A 7,685-nucleotide genomic window follows, 5' to 3' on the forward strand; every position below is an offset into this window, starting at 1 on the left:
GGGAATTGTAGTGTAATCGTGGGGGATGGTTGTGTATACGTATACAAAGCTAAAAAGTTGTAAGTTTTTAAGCAAGTAAAAATTCAAATACTTGAAGTATATTTCAAATGCTTTTAAATATTAAAAAATCCAAATATAAGGATGATTTTAAGATTAGATTAGTGTGAATCATCCGAAAAATCAAAGAGACCTTTTGTAGAATTTGTTTTCAGACATTTGTTTTCAAAAATAATATTCGTCACCCGTGCGACGCCGTTGTAAGACGTCTCATCTATAGGAAGGGGGTTGGTCCTTACGTTACAAATTTGAAGTTCAGTTTGGGACGCGCATTTTAAACTGAGGTCCCGTGTTGCAGGAGGTGATGGCACGAGAAAGATCTTTTCCTGCTCAATGGCCCTTCACAGTGCAATTTACAGCACTCAATAGAGAACATTAAACACGCAACGATCGAACGTATTTCGACGATATTAACCGTATTACTAGATTAAAGATACCATCACTCGCTCAATATTTATTTTGTAATTATTTAAAAGGCGGATCCAGCACTGGCGCACCGAGCGTGCGCCCCTCCCCCTTTTGATTTTTGTCTTTTTTTTTTATCTTAAAATCAAGAGGAAACACCTCTAATATGTTATAGAGTTCCCCAGTTTCCGGGGGCTTCGCCCATGGATCGCACCCCTGGATCCCCAAAAGGGCTTTGTCCTGGACCAAATGGGGGCTTTAAAGCAGCCCCCAGACTTCCCAGTTTTTTTAACTCCCCCCCCCTTACGTTTTGAAATTCCTGGATCCTCTGCGGAATAAACATTTAGACAGTTAAACTGCTAGTACATATTTTCTACACTTCCTAGTTAGATATGAACGACCAATATCGGGTTATTATATTCATGTCTGGTTCTATCGACACCCTAGAAGGAAACTTGCATCTATTGTTAAATTGTGCTCAGCTCTTGCAAAGCGTCGAATTGATAATTGTAACAACCTAAAAGTATAGCACGCCAAATTTACTTTAAACAAAAATAAGCTTAACATAGTTTCACAGTTGATAAACGAGACTTATCAACTGTAAACTATAGTTTACATACCGTAAACTATAGTTAACAATTCGTTAACCATAGTTTTCATATGTAAAACTATATTTAACGGTTGTTAACTATAGTTTACGAATGTTAATTGAAGTTTAGCTGTCAGTAATAAAACGTTAACAATAGATTTTGTTGATAAACATAGATTCACGTCTGTAAACAATAATTTACAATCGTAAACTATAGTTAAGAGGTGTAAACTATAGTTTACAATCGTGAAAATTTATTTCTTAGATAATCTATGATTGGCAACTGCAAATGATTGTTTTCAGTGTTAAGTATAGTTTACGGTTCTGAAACATAGATTATGACGTCACCTATGGTTTACAGATGTAAAATATAGATTAATGTCCAACTTGTTAACTATAGTTAACAGTCCGTAAACTATAGTTTACAACCGATAAACTTAGTTTTTCGACTGTGAAACTACATGTATGTTTTATCTCATTTCAGTGAATTTGGCGTGTCGTATATAAAACATTATTAAGGTAAGTCACTCCTGAAATTTGTTATATCAAGGATTTTTTGAGAAGTATATTTTGGATAAGTACTCATAAAGTGTAACTCAAAATCGCGAAGAAAATAGGGGGTCAGTGTGCATCCTACTGATCTACGGTACATTTAAGTTGACCTTTTTGCACTTAAATTTCATCTCTTTGGTTAATTACTTTAACCCTTATTATATTTGATTAGATGTAAGCATGGCAATAAATATAATCTTATTTTACGTAAAATAGTTTGAATAATATTTATCATTAAACAAATCTTGCAAATTAATGCGCGTAAATTATTGTGTGACCTTTTTGCACTAAAAAATAACATATTTGGGGTATTTAAAAACTTAATAGGCAATAAAAAAATTTCTTATATCAAACTTTTTACGACTTGAGTGCTGATCAGTCACAAGCATCGAGTAGTTTAAAATAATGAAAGAAAAAGGTGGGGTCAGTGATGTTAATTTTGAAATATTTGTCAAAATATGTGATTTTCAGGCAAAAAATGGTGTTAATTTGACCTTGACTTCTTTATTATATTTTCATTTTTTAGAAAAGTTTGTTGAGGGAAGGTGTAAAACTTAGTCTAAAAATATAAATTAAGACCTATATTAAATATTTTTAGCAATATCAAAACGGAAAATATTCTCCGAGTAAAAGTATGTGAGGCTAAATTTTCATTACATTAAATTTTATAAATGTGCAGATTTGCAGAATTTTCTGCTTAATATCCTTCCACCAAAAGAAATAGTCCCTCATAAATCTTGCTTCTTTGTAGATTTTTTAGCAGTTTTTTCATTGAATGTTAAAAAATTTACATTGTTGAATTTAAAATATGTTATAAAAAATGAATTTTGATAAGTAGTTTTGAAGTAAAAGCTTCTGCGTGAACTTTTCTAAAAAGCTGACGAGTGACTTACCTTAATAAACAAATGTCATTCTTTAGAAGGGGTGGATCCAGCAATTTTTGAAAAGGAGGGGGTCCACGTCGGTGTACCCAGCACTAATGCATAGAATCAAATCATGGCCACTTCAATTCCGTAGCTTCATTTATAAAAAGGGGGAGCTCTAAAAATATTTGATCATCAAAAAAAAACCCAACAAACAATCAAAAACACCTATGCACCACACTTTAAGCTCGGGAGGATGTAGAGGAAGAGGTAGAGGATGTTCGGTTCAAACTCCCAGAACCACCCTTTGGTCTGCCAATGCTTTATATAATATGGATCAATTTTCATTTTTTATAAGTTAATTAAAAGGTATCAATAAATACTCACCTCAACAAATGCATATATTTATATCATACTGGTACATGGAATACCAAAGCGATTATACTTATCAAATTGACAAATAATTTTTATTTTTCTTTACGTGTGATTCGTTCGTACGTTTTGTCAGTTACACAGGTAATCACAAAGTAAACAAGTTAACCGTTCGTAAAACAGATATTCGTTCGTTACGTGTTTGGTGTTCTCTAATACGAGTGAAAAATTCTGGAGACGTTAAAAAACAAAGATAAATTTTTAGGAGGTCATTGAAACTGAACCAGTGGTCAGAAGATTAATGTCCAATGTTTAAACTCTGACAAAGTTTCAGATTGCCAACATATTTTAACCAATTGCACATTCTTTCACGTTACGTCGCGGGTTCAAGTCCAGCTGTGAGGCGTGAAGACATGTCTAACGGATGAGACAGTATAAACCCGGGTCCCGTGTCGCAGTAGGTTTTGTCATTAAAAAGCTCCCTAAGTGCTTAATTGACCTGAGTGTCGATTATAGGACAAAAAATGTAGCTTGCCACCAGCAAGTAGTGGTGTCTCCATATAAGTAAAAAATTTTAAAGTGCGATATTAAACAAGAAGCTAGCAAATAAAAACATACTCAAAAGTCAATTCATATATATTCCAATTCTAGACAGAGAATAAAATGTGCTATACATGTGGCGGGTTCAGTAGAACATTTAATAATAAATTTATGAAGTCTAATACTTTTTGAAGACGTTGTGTAAAAGGTGAATTCAAAATGAAAGTGTTAGGAATTAACTGAATAAACTTGACAATTTTCTTTACAAAATTCTAATACTTACTTAAACCCCGTCGGTGTAAACGTGCATTTACAGAGTCTGGCTAAGGCAGAGAACGTCGAGGTACACTGTCCTACAAATGTTCTCCTAATTTATAAATATGTAAATTTATATAATCAGGTAAATATCAGGTAACGTCTAACGTCTTATCCCATTTCTACCCTTCGCCTACTTCTTTCTCAATCTGACTTTGAATAAAACGTGACGGACTCTAAAACGTGACGGACTTTTAAACGTGTCAGACTTTAAAGAAAATGTTTTGTAGGATTCTGGTAACAATGTCATAGTAATAATAACAGCATACTGTTTGCTTTTAAGATTCCTAATTTAACTTTATTTTAGAACTCGATTTTGATTCCACAAAAGAAAACTCTTCAAAATTCAAACCTCAATTTAAATATTTTCAGGAGAGGAGAGGAATGCAGGGTACCAGTCTAGGACCTGACCCCTTTCGATTTCTTTAGTCAGGTGTTCAATCAACGGAGTCTAATTACCGACGATCACATCAGTCTGACCGCCACATTCCTACCGCCTTTAAGGTTTTCGTCAGCCTCCAAAGACATCAAACCAGACATTTCCATGGCATGCTTCTTAACCTCTCACATGCCACTTCCAAGGCAAAGCAATCTCCCGCCTGGTGCATTGCTTAAAGCGTCTGCTCTGGATTTGCAGAGTAAAGAGTCGATCCTTACGTCGCAAGGTTCGAATTCTACTGTTTAATGTGGAGACCGGTCCTTCTGATGAGACGTGTTACAGTACTTGCTGGCACGTGGATAGGACATTCATATTTTTTAATCTTATGCGTTTGTTGTATCCCCATGCTACCTCAGGGTGTCAAAATTTGAACAAACCTTAATCTTCATTACTCTGGGATGTTTCATTTGCTGTTCATGTAATACTCTGGGTCCCCGTTTTGTTTCCACCTTTTTCTGAAGGCAATTATAATGTAAAAGATAGATATACCTGTTATTGTTTAACCAATAATCCTGTTAAATTAACTCAAATTAATGTTATTCGTTGATTTATTGTTTTTTTCTTAAGGCACGCCATGATTGGTTTGAACATATTTTATTGCAGCCCGGAGGACCGGGCTGCTCTATCCATATAAGTTTAAGTGTTGGTTATGGGGATTGGGGTGGGAGTAGTTATGTAGAATTAAAGGTTTTCTAAACATGGAAACGATTGTTAATCAGAATGTTCTTTCAGTTTATAAATTACGAAATACAATACATAATATATTTACTTCCATAAAGTGAATCTTTTAAAATATATATGTTTTTCATATTTGATGTATTAAGTTACTTATCATTTACTATCGAATCAACGACAGGTCCCCTTTTTTAGAACATCGAATTTTACTTCTTGGATAAAAACGTACTCTGCACAGTTCGTGTTTTATATTTTAAAATTAAAAGTTAATACATTTTTAAATATAAATGATGCGTATGTCTAACTTCAATTTATTTCTTATGCAGCCGACATTTACTTGAGGAATTGATCAGTATCTTTTTTGATTGATTTTTTTATGTCTACAAGTTTTTAAAAAAAAATTTGCGACTATCGTCTCCATGAATTTGACACGGTTTGATGATCAAGACTCATTTTCAACGTTTACATTAAATATTTCCCGGGCGACAATTGATGGTTACAACAATTGTTGTGAGATGTGTTGTATTTGTATTGTTTCATCTTGTATATTATTAGTAACATTAAGTTTCTTGAACATTCCAGAGTGGTCAATATGTTTGGTCATTTTTTCTAGAACATTCTTGAACTTTGTTTATGTCCAGAACTTTCCAGGAATATCATGTATTTACAATTTCTAGAATATTCTAGATTTATATTACTGTATAAATACCCTGTCAATTCGATGCATAAAAAATGGTCGTACAAGCATCATTGAGGTATTACTGGGATATAATTTCCCTGGGACATTGTGTGCAGCAACGGACACTCTGATGTATGTATTTTTAGATTTTTGCTAAGTTTGTACTTAATGATTTGTATATTACTGTAAATAAATTATTGTTAAGTTTAAACTGTGTGATTGATCTTTGCTGGCATTTAGGGTTATTCTGACCCATAACACAATGTTTTCTTGTTGTTTAGATGTTACAGCAAAAGGATTAAGCACTATTTCTTAAAACTTAGAACGTCCTCTCCTTAACACCATGATTATAGCATGCGTCTTTTGTTAATGATTTGATTATGATCTGGATACGGAATTCCGTATTCATTCTTTTTACCTTTAACAATCAAACACACTTTAATGAAGTGAACTTAAGTTAGTTCTTTTATGTAATGACAATTACAATGTTCATGACATTTAATATTGAGTCTGTAATAAGGACAAGAGCTAAGATATTGTGAATGTGTACCTTTCTTCAGGTATGTTTAGTTTTTATACATCAATGAACACAAACTTACTGATTTTGCTTTTTCAAGCTCCCCAATTTACCTTGGTTAAAGATTCGAGGGAGCCTACTGGGTTTAGGATTTCAAAACTATAGTAGAGAAACTTAATATTTTAGAATATACAACATTCATCGACTCCAGTTTACATGCCAAATTAAGAGAAAATCTACTGTTTACATATGTTTAGGGACTGTCTAAATTACAGATTATTGTCTAAACGATCATATTGGAGAGTGAGAAGTTTTAGCGCTTCTTCGCAAATTACATGAACACCACAAAACACTTTTTGCTCGAATTGTAATATGTAATGAAAATACTTTATATATTATATGTCTATAGTATTAAATTGTACATTATATCCAAGAAACATAATGCATCTAAGAAATACAACATTCAGCCATCTGGATTCAACGGGAATTTATCAAAATGTCAAAATAAACGAAATTTTTATTCTTAAAATATGAAGTACTACAAAATATTACAGATACAAAGGATTTTTGTAAAACAAAAAAAAAATAATGAAGAGATTCTCTAATTCCAATGTTGCTAGAGACATTTCTTTGCCTTTGCTTTTATCAAGAAGATATGGTTTCAATATTAAAAATATAATGCAGAGCTCAACATTTTCTTTTATTATGAAAATAACAACGTTTAAGTATTGATTCTGACTACATTTGTCTCACATTTCAAAATGCTTTTGTCGTGCCCGTCCGTCTGTCTGTCCCTCTCTCTGTCTGTTTGTCTGTTTTTCCGCAAAAACTTTAACCTTGCCTATAACTTTTGATTTAGTGGAGCTATGCTTTTCATATTTCACATGTGCATTTCTCGTGAAAATACCTTTTTTGAATACCACCAAACTTTACCTTTTAACATTGACCTTTGAGTTTGACCACTTTTACACAAAAATTCATCATTTTAACTTTAGTCATATCTTTTAAACAGTAGACACAAGGGCTTTTATGCTTCATATATGTATTTTCGGTGGCAAGACCTTTTATTGAGGACCAACAACATTGACCTTTTTACCTTGACCTAGGAGATTTCAGTACTTGCGAAAAAAAGTGTAACCTTTCCTAATACTTTTGAACGGTAAGGGCTTGTGCTTTCATTCTTCACATATGTAATACTTGTGAGAAGACCTTTTATTGAATACCAAGAACTTTGATCATTTGAGTTTGACCTTCAAGTTTGACCTACTTTTTAAATATAACCTTGGCCATAATTTTTAAAAGATAAGAACTAGGAATTTCATACCACATCTAATTAATCCTTGTTGCAAGACCTCTCATTGAGGACCAACAATTTTGACCCTTTGACCTTGATCTTGGAGTTTGACCCATTTTTATACAAAAATCCAGACTTTTACTTTGGCCCTAATTTCTAAATAATTTCTAAACTGTTGCAATTGGGAATTTTATATTTCAAATATCAATTCTTTGTGGCAAGACCTTTCTTTTGAAATACGAAATTTGACCTTTCCACCCTGACCATTTCCGTATTGCACTGTAATAAGAAATAATTCACTTTTGCCATAACTTTTGAATTTTAAGGGCTAGGGCTTTTAAAATGCAATTATATAATCCTTGTGAGAAGACACATTTAACCCTTTTTC

This window comes from Saccostrea cucullata, unplaced genomic scaffold (genome assembly GCF_032062105.1).
Source record: "Saccostrea cucullata isolate Sc308-1 unplaced genomic scaffold, CSIRO_AGI_Scuc_v1 ctg3951, whole genome shotgun sequence".
NCBI classification, from domain to species: Eukaryota; Metazoa; Mollusca; class Bivalvia; order Ostreida; family Ostreidae; genus Saccostrea; species Saccostrea cuccullata.